The sequence below is a fragment of the Lissotriton helveticus genome (assembly GCF_964261635.1).
Source record: "Lissotriton helveticus chromosome 1_1 unlocalized genomic scaffold, aLisHel1.1 SUPER_1_unloc_1, whole genome shotgun sequence".
NCBI lineage: Eukaryota > Metazoa > Chordata > Amphibia > Caudata > Salamandridae > Lissotriton > Lissotriton helveticus.
In genome coordinates, this window is record NW_027611648.1 from 902220 (window position 1) to 918100 (window position 15881).

The window sequence follows — 15881 nt, forward strand, 5'->3', positions numbered from 1 at the left end:
TATTGCAAAGCAATGCACAGAGACTATTGCAAAGCAATGCACAGAGAGTGTATTGCAAAGCAATGCACAAAGACTATTGCAAAGCAATGCACAGACTATTGCAAAGCAATGCACAGACTATTGAAAGCAATGCACAGACTATTGAAAGCAATGCACAGACTATTGCAAAGCAATGCACAGAGACTATTGAAAAGCAATGCACAGACTATTGCAAAGCAATGCACAGACTATTGAAAGCAATGCACAGACTATTGCAAAGCAATGCACAGAGACTATTGAAAAGCAATGCACAGACTATTGCAAAGCAATGCACAGACTATTGCAAAGCAATGCACAGAATATTGCAAAACAATGCACAGAGACTAATGCAAAGCAATGCACAGGCTATTGCAAAGCAATGCACAGAGACTATTGCAAAGCAATGCACAGACTATTGCAAAGCAATGCACAGAGACTATTGCAAAGCAATGCACAGAGACTATTGCAAAGCAATGCACAGACTATTGCAAAGCAATGCACAGAGACTATTGCAAAGCAATGCACAAAGACTATTGCAAAGCAATGCACAGACTATTGCAAATCAATGCACAGAGACTATTGCAAAGCAATGCACAGACTATTGCAAAGCAATGCACAGACTATTGCAAAGCAATGCGCAGACTATTGCAAAAGACTATTGCAAACCAATGCACAGACTTTTGCAAAGCAATGCACTGAGACTATTGCAAAGCAATGCACAGACTATTGCAAAGCAATGCACAGAGACTATTGCAAAGCAATGCACAGACTATTGCAAACCAATGCACAGACTATTGCAAACCAATGCACAGACTATTGCAAACCAATGCACAGACTATTGCAAACCAATGCACAGACTTTTGCAAAGCAATGCACAGACTATTGCAAAGCAATGCACAGACTATTGCAAAGCAAAGCACAGAGACTATTGCAAAGCAATGCACAGAGACTATTGCAAAGCAATGCACAGAGACTATTGCAAAGCAATGCACAGAGACTATTGCAAAGCAATGCACAGACTATTGCAAAGCAATGCACAGACTATTGCAGAGCAATGCAAAGAGACTATTGCAAAGCAATGCACAGACTATTGCAAAGCAATGCACAGACTATTGCAAAGCAATGCACAGACTATTGCAAAGCAATGCACAGACTATTGCAAAGCAATGCACAGACTTTTGCAAAGCAATGCACAGAGACTATTGCAAAGCAATGCGCAGACTTTTGCAAACATATGCACAGACTTTTGCAAAGCAATGCACTGAGACTATTGCAAAGCAATGCACAGACTATTGCAAAGCAATGCACAGACTATTGCAAAGCAATGCACAGAGACTATTGCAAAGCAATGCACAGACTATTGCAAACCAATGCACAGACTATTGCAAAGCAATGCACAGACTATTGCAAACCAATGCACAGACTATTGCAAACCAATGCACAGACTATTGCAAACCAATGCACAGACTTTTGCAAAGCAATGCACAGACTATTGCAAAGCAATGCACAGACTTTTGCAAAGCAAAGCACAGAGACTATTGCAAAGCAATGCACAGAGACTATTGCAAAGCAATGCACAGAGACTATTGCAAAGCAATGCACAGACTATTGCAAAGCAATGCACAGACTATTGCAGAGCAATGCAAAGAGACTATTGCAAAGCAATGCACAGACTATTGCAACGCAATGCACAGAGACTATTGCAAAGCAATGCACAGAGACTATTGCAAAGCAATGCACAGAGACTATTGGAAAGCAATGCACAGACTATTGCAAAGCAATGCACAGACTATTGCAAAGCAATGCACAGACTATTGCAAAACAATGCACAGAGACTATTGCAAAGCAATGCACAGAGACTATTGCAAAGCAATTCACAGACTATTGCAAAGCAATGCACAGAGACTATTGCAAAGCAATGCACAGAGACTATTGCAAAGCAATGCACAGAGGCTATTGCAAAGCAATGCACAGACTATTGCAAAGCAATGCACAGACTATTGCAAAGCAATGCACAGACTATTGCAAAGCAATGCACAGAGAATATTGCAAAGCAATGCACAGACTATTGCAAAGCAATGCACAGACTATTGCAAAGCAATGCACAGACTATTGCAAAGCAATGCACAGACTATTGCAAAGCAATGCACAGAGACTATTGCAAAGCAATGCACAGAGACTATTGGAAAGCAATGCACATACTATTGCAAAGCAATGCACAGACTATTGCAAAGCAATGCACAGACTATTGCAAAACAATGCACAGAGACTATTGCAAAGCAATGCACAAAGACTATTGCAAAGCAATGCACAGACTATTGCAAATCAATGCACAGAGACTATTGCAAAGCAATGCACAGACTATTGCAAAGCAATGCACAGACTATTGCAAAGCAATGCACAGACTATTGCAAAGCAATGCACAGACTATTGCAAACCAATGCACGGACTTTTGCAAAGCAATGCACTGAGACTATTGCAAAGCAATGCACAGACTATTGCAAAGCAATGCACAGAGACTATTGCAAAGCAATGCACAGACTATTGCAAACCAATGCACAGACTATTGCAAACCAATGCACAGACTATTGCAAACCAATGCACAGACTATTGCAAACCAATGCACAGACTTTTGCAAAGCAATGCACAGACTATTGCAAAGCAATGCACAGACTTGCAAAGCAATGCACAGAGACTATTGCAAAGCAATGCACAGAGACTATTGCAAAGCAATGCACAGAGACTATTGCAAAGCAATGCACAGAGACTATTGCAAAGCAATGCACAGAGACTATTGCAAAGCAATGCACAGACTATTGCAAAGCAATGCACAGACTATTGCAAAGCAATGCACAGACTATTGCAATGCAATGCACAGACTTTTGCAAAGCAATGCACAGAGACTATTGCAAAGCAATGCGCAGACTTTTGCAAACCAATGCACAGACTTTTGCAAAGCAATGCACTGAGACTATTGCAAAGCAATGCACAGACTATTGCAAAGCAATGCACAGACTATTGCAGAGCACTGCAAAGAGACTATTGCAAAGCAATGCACAGAGACTATTGCAAAGCAATGCACAGAGACTATTGCAAAGCAATGCACAGAGACTATTGGAAAGCAATGCACATACTATTGCAAAGCAATGCACAGACTATTGCAAAGCAATGCACAGACTATTGCAAAACAATGCACAGAGACTATTGCAAAGCAATGCACAGACTATTGCAAAGCAATGCACAGACTATTGCAAAGCAATGCACAGACTATTGCAAAGCAATGCACAGACTATTGCAAAGCAATGCACAGAGACTATTGCAAAGCAATGCACAGAGACTATTGCAAAGCAATGCACAGAGACTATTGGAAAGCAATGCACATACTATTGCAAAGCAATGCACAGACTATTGCAAAGCAATGCACAGACTATTGCAAAACAATGCACAGAGACTATTGCAAAGCAATGCACAGACTATTGCAAAGCAATGCACAGACTATTGCAAAGCAATGCACAGACTATTGCAAAGCAATGCACAGACTATTGCAAAGCAATGCACAATGCACTGACTATTGCAAAGCAATGCACAGACTATTGCAAATCAATGCACAGAGACTATTGCAAAGCAATGCACAGAGAGTGTATTGCAAAGCAATGCACAGACTATTGCAAAGCAATGCACAGACTATTGCAAAGCAATGCACAGACTATTGCAAAGCAATGCACAGACTATTGCAAAGCAATGCACAGACTATTGAAAGCAATGCACAGACTATTGCAAAGCAATGCACAGAGACTATTGCAAAGCAATGCACAGAGACTATTGCAAAGCAATGCACAGAGACTATTGGAAAGCAATGCAGAGACTATTGCAAAGCAATGCACAGACTATTGCAAAGCAATGCACAGACTATTGCAAAGCAATGCACAGACTATTGCAAAGCAATGCACAGACTATTGCAAAGCAATGCACAGAGACTATTGCAAAGCAATGCACAGACTATTGCAAAGCAATGCACAGAGACTGTTGCAAAGTAATGCACAGACTATTGCAAAGCAATGCACAGACTATTGCAAAGCAATGCACAGAGACTATTGCAAGCAATGCATAGACTATTGCAAAGCAATGCACAATGCACTGACTATTGCAAAGCAATGCACAGACTATTGCAAAGCAATGCACAGAGACTATTGCAAAGCAATGCACTGAGACTATTGCAAAGCAATGCACAGACTATTGCAAAGCAATGCACAGACTATTGCAAAGCAATGCACAGACTATTGCAAAGCAATGCACAGAGACTATTGCAAAGCAATGCACAGAGACTATTGCAAAGCAATGCACAGAGACTATTGGAAAGCAATGCACATACTATTGCAAAGCAATGCACAGACTATTGCAAAGCAATGCACAGACTATTGCAAAACAATGCACAGAGACTATTGCAAAGCAATGCACAGACTATTGCAAAGCAATGCACAGACTATTGCAAAGCAATGCACAGACTATTGCAAAGCAATGCACAGACTATTGCAAAGCAATGCACAATGCACTGACTATTGCAAAGCAATGCACAGACTATTGCAAATCAATGCACAGAGACTATTGCAAAGCAATGCACAGAGAGTGTATTGCAAAGCAATGCACAGACTATTGCAAAGCAATGCACAGACTATTGCAAAGCAATGCACAGACTATTGCAAAGCAATGCACAGACTATTGCAAAGCAATGCACAGACTATTGAAAGCAATGCACAGACTATTGCAAAGCAATGCACAGAGACTATTGCAAAGCAATGCACAGAGACTATTGCAAAGCAATGCACAGAGACTATTGGAAAGCAATGCAGAGACTATTGCAAAGCAATGCACAGACTATTGCAAAGCAATGCACAGACTATTGCAAAGCAATGCACAGACTATTGCAAAGCAATGCACAGACTATTGCAAAGCAATGCACAGAGACTATTGCAAAGCAATGCACAGACTATTGCAAAGCAATGCACAGAGACTGTTGCAAAGTAATGCACAGACTATTGCAAAGCAATGCACAGACTATTGCAAAGCAATGCACAGAGACTATTGCAAGCAATGCATAGACTATTGCAAAGCAATGCACAATGCACTGACTATTGCAAAGCAATGCACAGACTATTGCAAAGCAATGCACAGAGACTATTGCAAAGCAATGCACAGAGAGTGTATTGCAAAGCAATGCACAAAGACTATTGCAAAGCAATGCACAGACTATTGCAAAGCAATGCACAGACTATTGAAAGCAATGCACAGACTATTGCAAAGCAATGCACAGAGACTATTGCAAAGCAATGCACAGACTATTGCAAAGCAATGCACAGAGACTATTGCAATGCAATGCACAGAGACTATTGCAAAGCAATGCACAGAGACTATTGCAAAGCAATGCACAGACTATTGCAAAGCAATGCACAGACTATTGAAAGCAATGCACAGACTATTGCAAAGCAATGCACAGAGACTATTGAAAAGCAATGCACAGACTATTGCAAAGCAATGCACAGACTATTGCAAAGCAATGCACAGACTATTGCAAAGCAATGCACAGAGACTATTGCAAAGCAATGCACAGACTATTGCAAAGCAATGCACAGACTATTGCAGAGCAATGCAAAGAGACTATTGCAAAGCAATGCACAGACTATTGCAAAGCAATGCACAGACTATTGCAAAGCAATGCACAGACTATTGCAAAGCAATGCACAGACTATTGCAAAGCAATGCACAGACTTTTGCAAAGCAATGCACAGAGACTATTGCAAAGCAATGCGCAGACTTTTGCAAACCAATGCACAGACTTTTGCAAAGCAATGCACTGAGACTATTGCAAAGCAATGCACAGAGACTATTGCAAAGCAATGCACAGACTATTGCAAACCAATGCACAGACTATTGCAAAGCAATGCACAGACTATTGCAAACCAATGCACAGACTATTGCAAACCAATGCACGGACTTTTGCAAAGCAAAGCACAGACTATTGCAAAGCAATGCACAGACTATTGCAAAGCAAAGCACAGAGACTATTGCAAAGCAATGCACAGAGACTATTGCAAAGCAATGCACAGAGACTATTGCAAAGCAATGCACAGACTATTGCAAAGCAATGCACAGACTATTGCAGAGCAATGCAAAGAGACTATTGCAAAGCAATGCACAGACTATTGCAACGCAATGCACAGAGACTATTGCAAAGCAATGCACAGACTATTGCAACGTAATGCACAGAGACTATTGCAAAGCAATGCACAGAGACTATTGCAAAGCAATGCACAGACTATTGCAAAGCAATGCACAGACTATTGCAAAGCAATGCACAGACTATTGCAAAGCAATGCACAGACTATTGCAAAACAATGCACAGAGACTATTGCAAAGCAATGCACAGAGACTATTGCAAAGCAATTCACAGACTATTGCAAAGCAATGCACAGACTATTGCAAAGCAATGCACAGACTATTGCAAAGCAATGCACAGACTTTTGCAAAGCAATGCACAGAGACTATTGCAAAGCAATGCGCAGACTTTTGCAAACCAATGCACAGACTTTTGCAAAGCAATGCACTGAGACTATTGCAAAGCAATGCACAGAGACTATTGCAAAGCAATGCACAGACTATTGCAAACCAATGCACAGACTATTGCAAAGCAATGCACAGACTATTGCAAACCAATGCACAGACTATTGCAAACCAATGCACAGACTTTTGCAAAGCAAAGCACAGACTATTGCAAAGCAATGCACAGACTATTGCAAAGCAAAGCACAGAGACTATTGCAAAGCAATGCACAGAGACTATTGCAAAGCAATGCACAGAGACTATTGCAAAGCAATGCACAGACTATTGCAAAGCAATGCACAGACTATTGCAGAGCAATGCAAAGAGACTATTGCAAAGCAATGCACAGACTATTGCAACGCAATGCACAGAGACTATTGCAAAGCAATGCACAGACTATTGCAACGCAATGCACAGAGACTATTGCAAAGCAATGCACAGAGACTATTGCAAAGCAATGCACAGAGACTATTGGAAAGCAATGCACAGACTATTGCAAAGCAATGCACAGACTATTGCAAAGCAATGCACAGAGACTATTGGAAAGCAATGCACAGACTATTGCAAAGCAATGCACAGACTATTGCAAAGCAATGCACAGACTATTGCAAAGCAATGCACAGACTTTTGCAAAGCAATGCACAGAGACTATTGCAAAGCAATGCGCAGACTTTTGCAAACCAATGCACAGACTTTTGCAAAGCAATGCACTGAGACTATTGCAAAGCAATGCACAGAGACTATTGCAAAGCAATGCACAGACTATTGCAAACCAATGCACAGACTATTGCAAAGCAATGCACAGACTATTGCAAACCAATGCACAGACTATTGCAAACCAATGCACGGACTTTTGCAAAGCAAAGCACAGACTATTGCAAAGCAATGCACAGACTATTGCAAAGCAAAGCACAGAGACTATTGCAAAGCAATGCACAGAGACTATTGCAAAGCAATGCACAGAGACTATTGCAAAGCAATGCACAGACTATTGCAAAGCAATGCACAGACTATTGCAGAGCAATGCAAAGAGACTATTGCAAAGCAATGCACAGACTATTGCAACGCAATGCACAGAGACTATTGCAAAGCAATGCACAGACTATTGCAACGTAATGCACAGAGACTATTGCAAAGCAATGCACAGAGACTATTGCAAAGCAATGCACAGACTATTGCAAAGCAATGCACAGACTATTGCAAAGCAATGCACAGACTATTGCAAAGCAATGCACAGACTATTGCAAAACAATGCACAGAGACTATTGCAAAGCAATGCACAGAGACTATTGCAAAGCAATTCACAGACTATTGCAAAGCAATGCACAGACTATTGCAAAGCAATGCACAGACTATTGCAAAGCAATGCACAGACTTTTGCAAAGCAATGCACAGAGACTATTGCAAAGCAATGCGCAGACTTTTGCAAACCAATGCACAGACTTTTGCAAAGCAATGCACTGAGACTATTGCAAAGCAATGCACAGAGACTATTGCAAAGCAATGCACAGACTATTGCAAACCAATGCACAGACTATTGCAAAGCAATGCACAGACTATTGCAAACCAATGCACAGACTATTGCAAACCAATGCACAGACTTTTGCAAAGCAAAGCACAGACTATTGCAAAGCAATGCACAGACTATTGCAAAGCAAAGCACAGAGACTATTGCAAAGCAATGCACAGAGACTATTGCAAAGCAATGCACAGAGACTATTGCAAAGCAATGCACAGACTATTGCAAAGCAATGCACAGACTATTGCAGAGCAATGCAAAGAGACTATTGCAAAGCAATGCACAGACTATTGCAACGCAATGCACAGAGACTATTGCAAAGCAATGCACAGACTATTGCAACGCAATGCACAGAGACTATTGCAAAGCAATGCACAGAGACTATTGCAAAGCAATGCACAGAGACTATTGGAAAGCAATGCACAGACTATTGCAAAGCAATGCACAGACTATTGCAAAGCAATGCACAGACTATTGCAAAACAATGCACAGAGACTATTGCAAAGCAATGCACAGAGACTATTGCAAAGCAATTCACAGACTATTGCAAAGCAATGCACAGAGACTATTGCAAAGCAATGCACAGAGACTATTGCAAAGTAATGCACAGACTATTGCAAAGCAATGCACAGACTATTGCAAAGCAATGCACAGACTATTGCAAAGCAATGCACAGAGAATATTGCAAAGCAATGCACAGACTATTGCAAAGCAATGCACAGACTATTGCAAAGCAATGCACAGACTATTGCAAAGCAATGCACAGAGACTATTGCAAAGCAATGCACAGAGACTATTGGAAAGCAATGCACATACTATTGCAAAGCAATGCACAGACTATTGCAAAGCAATGCACAGACTATTGCAAAACAATGCACAGAGACTATTGCAAAGCAATGCACAGACTATTGCAAAGCAATGCACAGACTATTGCAAAGCAATGCACAGACTATTGCAAAGCAATGCACAGACTACTGCAAAGCAATGCACAGACTATTGCAAAGCAATGCACAATGCACTGACTATTGCAAAGCAATGCACAGACTATTGCAAATCAATGCACAGAGACTATTGCAAAGCAATGCACAGAGAGTGTATTGCAAAGCAATGCACAGACTATTGCAAAGCAATGCACAGACTATTGCAAAGCAATGCACAGACTATTGCAAAGCAATGCACAGACTATTGAAAGCAATGCACAGACTATTGCAAAGCAATGCACGGAGACTATTGAAAAGCAATGCACAGAGACTATTGCAAAGCAATGCACAGAGACTATTGGAAAGCAATGCACAGACTATTGCAAAGCAATGCACAGAGACTATTGCAAAGCAATGCACAGACTATTGCAAAGCAATGCACAGACTATTGCAAAGCAATGCACAGACTATTGCAAACCAATGCACAGACTATTGCAAAGCAATGCACAGAGACTATTGCAAAGCAATGCACAGACTATTGCAAAGCAATGCACAGAGACTGTTGCAAAGTAATGCACAGACTATTGCAAAGCAATGAACAGACTATTGCAAAGCAATGCACAGAGACTATTGCAAGCAATGCACAGACTATTGCAAAGCAATGCACAATGCACTGACTATTGCAAAGCAATGCACAGACTATTGCAAAGCAATGCACCGAGACTATTGCAAAGCAATGCACAGAGAGTGTATTGCAAAGCAATGCACAAAGACTATTGCAAAGCAATGCACAGACTATTGCAAAGCAATGTACAGACTATTGAAAGCAATGCACAGACTATTGCAAAGCAATGCACAGAGACTATTGCAAAGCAATGCACAGACTATTGCAAAGCAATGCACAGAGACTATTGCAATGCAATGCACAGAGACTATTGCAAAGCAATGCACAGAGACTATTGCAAAGCAATGCACAGACTATTGCAAAGCAATGCACAGACTATTGAAAGCAATGCACAGACTATTGCAAAGCAATGCACAGAGACTATTGAAAAGCAATGCACAGACTATTGCAAAGCAATGCACAGACTATTGCAAAGCAATGCACAGACTATTGAAAGCAATGCACAGACTATTGCAAAGCAATGCACAGAGACTATTGAAAAGCAATGCACAGACTATTGCAAAGCAATGCACAGACTATTGCAAAGCAATGCACAGACTATTGCAAAACAATGCACAGAGACTATTGCAAAGCAATGCACAGGCTATTGCAAAGCAATGCAAAGAGACTATTGCAAAGCAATGCACAGACTATTGCAAAGCAATGCACAGAGACTATTGCAAAGCAATGCACAGACTATTGCAAAGCAATGCACAGAGACTGTTGCAAAGTAATGCACAGACTATTGCAAAGCAATGCACAAAGACTATTGCAAAGCAATGCACAATGCACTGACTATTGCAAAGCAATGCACAGACTATTGCAAAGCAATGCACAGAGACTATTGCAAAGCAATGCACAGAGAGTGTATTGCAAAGCAATGCACAAAGACTATTGCAAAGCAATGCACAGACTATTGCAAAGCAATGCACAGACTATTGAAAGCAATGCACAGACTATTGAAAGCAATGCACAGACTATTGCAAAGCAATGCACAGAGACTATTGAAAAGCAATGCACAGACTATTGCAAAGCAATGCACAGACTATTGAAAGCAATGCACAGACTATTGCAAAGCAATGCACAGAGACTATTGAAAAGCAATGCACAGACTATTGCAAAGCAATGCACAGACTATTGCAAAGCAATGCACAGAATATTGCAAAACAATGCACAGAGACTAATGCAAAGCAATGCACAGGCTATTGCAAAGCAATGCACAGAGACTATTGCAAAGCAATGCACAGACTATTGCAAAGCAATGCACAGAGACTATTGCAAAGCAATGCACAGAGACTATTGCAAAGCAATGCACAGACTATTGCAAAGCAATGCACAGAGACTATTGCAAAGCAATGCACAAAGACTATTGCAAAGCAATGCACAGACTATTGCAAATCAATGCACAGAGACTATTGCAAAGCAATGCACAGACTATTGCAAAGCAATGCACAGACTATTGCAAAGCAATGCACAGACTATTGCAAAAGACTATTGCAAACCAATGCACAGACTTTTGCAAAGCAATGCACTGAGACTATTGCAAAGCAATGCACAGACTATTGCAAAGCAATGCACAGAGACTATTGCAAAGCAATGCACAGACTATTGCAAACCAATGCACAGACTATTGCAAACCAATGCACAGACTATTGCAAACCAATGCACAGACTATTGCAAACCAATGCACAGACTTTTGCAAAGCAATGCACAGACTATTGCAAAGCAATGCACAGACTATTGCAAAGCAAAGCACAGAGACTATTGCAAAGCAATGCACAGAGACTATTGCAAAGCAATGCACAGAGACTATTGCAAAGCAATGCACAGAGACTATTGCAAAGCAATGCACAGACTATTGCAAAGCAATGCACAGACTATTGCAGAGCAATGCAAAGAGACTATTGCAAAGCAATGCACAGACTATTGCAAAGCAATGCACAGACTATTGCAAAGCAATGCACAGACTATTGCAAAGCAATGCACAGACTATTGCAAAGCAATGCACAGACTTTTGCAAAGCAATGCACAGAGACTATTGCAAAGCAATGCGCAGACTTTTGCAAACATATGCACAGACTTTTGCAAAGCAATGCACTGAGACTATTGCAAAGCAATGCACAGACTATTGCAAAGCAATGCACAGACTATTGCAAAGCAATGCACAGAGACTATTGCAAAGCAATGCACAGACTATTGCAAACCAATGCACAGACTATTGCAAAGCAATGCACAGACTATTGCAAACCAATGCACAGACTATTGCAAACCAATGCACAGACTATTGCAAACCAATGCACAGACTTTTGCAAAGCAATGCACAGACTATTGCAAAGCAATGCACAGACTTTTGCAAAGCAAAGCACAGAGACTATTGCAAAGCAATGCACAGAGACTATTGCAAAGCAATGCACAGAGACTATTGCAAAGCAATGCACAGACTATTGCAAAGCAATGCACAGACTATTGCAGAGCAATGCAAAGAGACTATTGCAAAGCAATGCACAGACTATTGCAACGCAATGCACAGAGACTATTGCAAAGCAATGCACAGAGACTATTGCAAAGCAATGCACAGAGACTATTGGAAAGCAATGCACAGACTATTGCAAAGCAATGCACAGACTATTGCAAAGCAATGCACAGACTATTGCAAAACAATGCACAGAGACTATTGCAAAGCAATGCACAGAGACTATTGCAAAGCAATTCACAGACTATTGCAAAGCAATGCACAGAGACTATTGCAAAGCAATGCACAGAGACTATTGCAAAGCAATGCACAGAGGCTATTGCAAAGCAATGCACAGACTATTGCAAAGCAATGCACAGACTATTGCAAAGCAATGCACAGACTATTGCAAAGCAATGCACAGAGAATATTGCAAAGCAATGCACAGACTATTGCAAAGCAATGCACAGACTATTGCAAAGCAATGCACAGACTATTGCAAAGCAATGCACAGACTATTGCAAAGCAATGCACAGAGACTATTGCAAAGCAATGCACAGAGACTATTGGAAAGCAATGCACATACTATTGCAAAGCAATGCACAGACTATTGCAAAGCAATGCACAGACTATTGCAAAACAATGCACAGAGACTATTGCAAAGCAATGCACAAAGACTATTGCAAAGCAATGCACAGACTATTGCAAATCAATGCACAGAGACTATTGCAAAGCAATGCACAGACTATTGCAAAGCAATGCACAGACTATTGCAAAGCAATGCACAGACTATTGCAAAGCAATGCACAGACTATTGCAAACCAATGCACGGACTTTTGCAAAGCAATGCACTGAGACTATTGCAAAGCAATGCACAGACTATTGCAAAGCAATGCACAGAGACTATTGCAAAGCAATGCACAGACTATTGCAAACCAATGCACAGACTATTGCAAACCAATGCACAGACTATTGCAAACCAATGCACAGACTATTGCAAACCAATGCACAGACTTTTGCAAAGCAATGCACAGACTATTGCAAAGCAATGCACAGACTTGCAAAGCAATGCACAGAGACTATTGCAAAGCAATGCACAGAGACTATTGCAAAGCAATGCACAGAGACTATTGCAAAGCAATGCACAGAGACTATTGCAAAGCAATGCACAGAGACTATTGCAAAGCAATGCACAGACTATTGCAAAGCAATGCACAGACTATTGCAAAGCAATGCACAGACTATTGCAATGCAATGCACAGACTTTTGCAAAGCAATGCACAGAGACTATTGCAAAGCAATGCGCAGACTTTTGCAAACCAATGCACAGACTTTTGCAAAGCAATGCACTGAGACTATTGCAAAGCAATGCACAGACTATTGCAAAGCAATGCACAGACTATTGCAGAGCACTGCAAAGAGACTATTGCAAAGCAATGCACAGACTATTGCAAAGCAATGCACAGACTATTGCAAAGCAATGCACAGACTATTGCAAAGCAATGCACAGACTATTGCAAAGCAATGCACAGACTTTTGCAAAGCAATGCACAGAGACTATTGCAAAGCAATGCGCAGACTTTTGCAAAGCAATGCACAGACTTTTGCAAAGCAATGCACTGAGACTATTGCAAAGCAATGCACAGAGACTATTGCAAAGCAATGCACAGACTATTGCAAACCAATGCACAGACTATTGCAAAGCAATGCACAGACTATTGCAAACCAATGCACAGACTATTGCAAACCAATGCACAGACTTTTGCAAAGCAAAGCACAGACTATTGCAAAGCAATGCACAGACTATTGCAAAGCAAAGCACAGAGACTATTGCAAAGCAATGCACAGAGACTATTGCAAAGCAATGCACAGAGACTATTGCAAAGCAATGCACAGACTATTGCAAAGCAATGCACAGACTATTGCAGAGCAATGCAAAGAGACTATTGCAAAGCAATGCACAGACTATTGCAACGCAATGCACAGAGACTATTGCAAAGCAATGCATAGACTATTGCAACGTAATGCACAGAGACTATTGCAAAGCAATGCACAGAGACTATTGCAAAGCAATGCACAGAGACTATTGGAAAGCAATGCACAGACTATTGCAAAGCAATGCACAGACTATTGCAAAGCAATGCACAGACTATTGCAAAACAATGCACAGAGACTATTGCAAAGCAATGCACAGAGACTATTGCAAAGCAATTCACAGACTATTGCAAAGCAATGCACAGACTATTGCAAAGCAATGCACAGACTATTGCAAAGCAATGCACAGACTTTTGCAAAGCAATGCACAGAGACTATTGCAAAGCAATGCGCAGACTTTTGCAAACCAATGCACAGACTTTTGCAAAGCAATGCACTGAGACTATTGCAAAGCAATGCACAGAGACTATTGCAAAGCAATGCACAGACTATTGCAAACCAATGCACAGACTATTGCAAAGCAATGCACAGACTATTTCAAACCAATGCACAGACTATTGCAAACCAATGCACAGACTTTTGCAAAGCAAAGCACAGACTATTGCAAAGCAATGCACAGACTATTGCAAAGCAAAGCACAGAGACTATTGCAAAGCAATGCACAGAGACTATTGCAAAGCAATGCACAGAGACTATTGCAAAGCAATGCACAGACTATTGCAAAGCAATGCACAGACTATTGCAGAGCAATGCAAAGAGACTATTGCAAAGCAATGCACAGACTATTGCAACGCAATGCACAGAGACTATTGCAAAGCAATGCACAGACTATTGCAACGCAATGCACAGAGACTATTGCAAAGCAATGCACAGAGACTATTGCAAAGCAATGCACAGAGACTATTGGAAAGCAATGCACAGACTATTGCAAAGCAATGCACAGACTATTGCAAAGCAATGCACAGACTATTGCAAAGCAATGCACAGACTATTGCAAAACAATGCACAGAGACTATTGCAAAGCAATGCACAGAGACTATTGCAAAGCAATGCACAGAGACTATTGCAAAGCAATGCACAGACTATTGCAAAGCAATGCACAGACTATTGCAAAGCAATGCACAGACTATTGCAAAGCAATGCACAGACTATTGCAAAGCAATGCACAGACTATTGCAAAGCAATGCACAGAGAATATTGCAAAGCAATGCACAGACTATTGCAAAGCAATGCACAGACTATTGCAAAGCAATGCACAGACTATTGCAAAGCAATGCACAGAGACTATTGCAAAGCAATGCACAGAGACTATTGGAAAGCAATGCACATACTATTGCAAAGCAATGCACAGACTATTGCAAAGCAATGCACAGACTATTGCAAAACAATGCACAGAGACTATTGCAAAGCAATGCACAGACTATTGCAAAGCAATGCACAGACTATTGCAAAGCAATGCACAGAGAATATTGCAAAGCAATGCACAGACTATTGCAAAGCAATGCACAGACTATTGCAAAGCAATGCACAGACTATTGCAAACCAATGCACGGACTTTTGCAAAGCAATGCACTGAGACTATTGCAAAGCAATGCACAGACTATTGCAAAGCAATGCACAGAGACTATTGCAAAGCAATGCACAGACTATTGCAAACCAATGCACAGACTATTGCAAACCAATGCACAGACTATTGCAAACCAATGCACAGACTATTGCAAACCAATGCACAGACTTTTGCAAAGCAATGCACAGACTATTGCAAAGCAATGCACA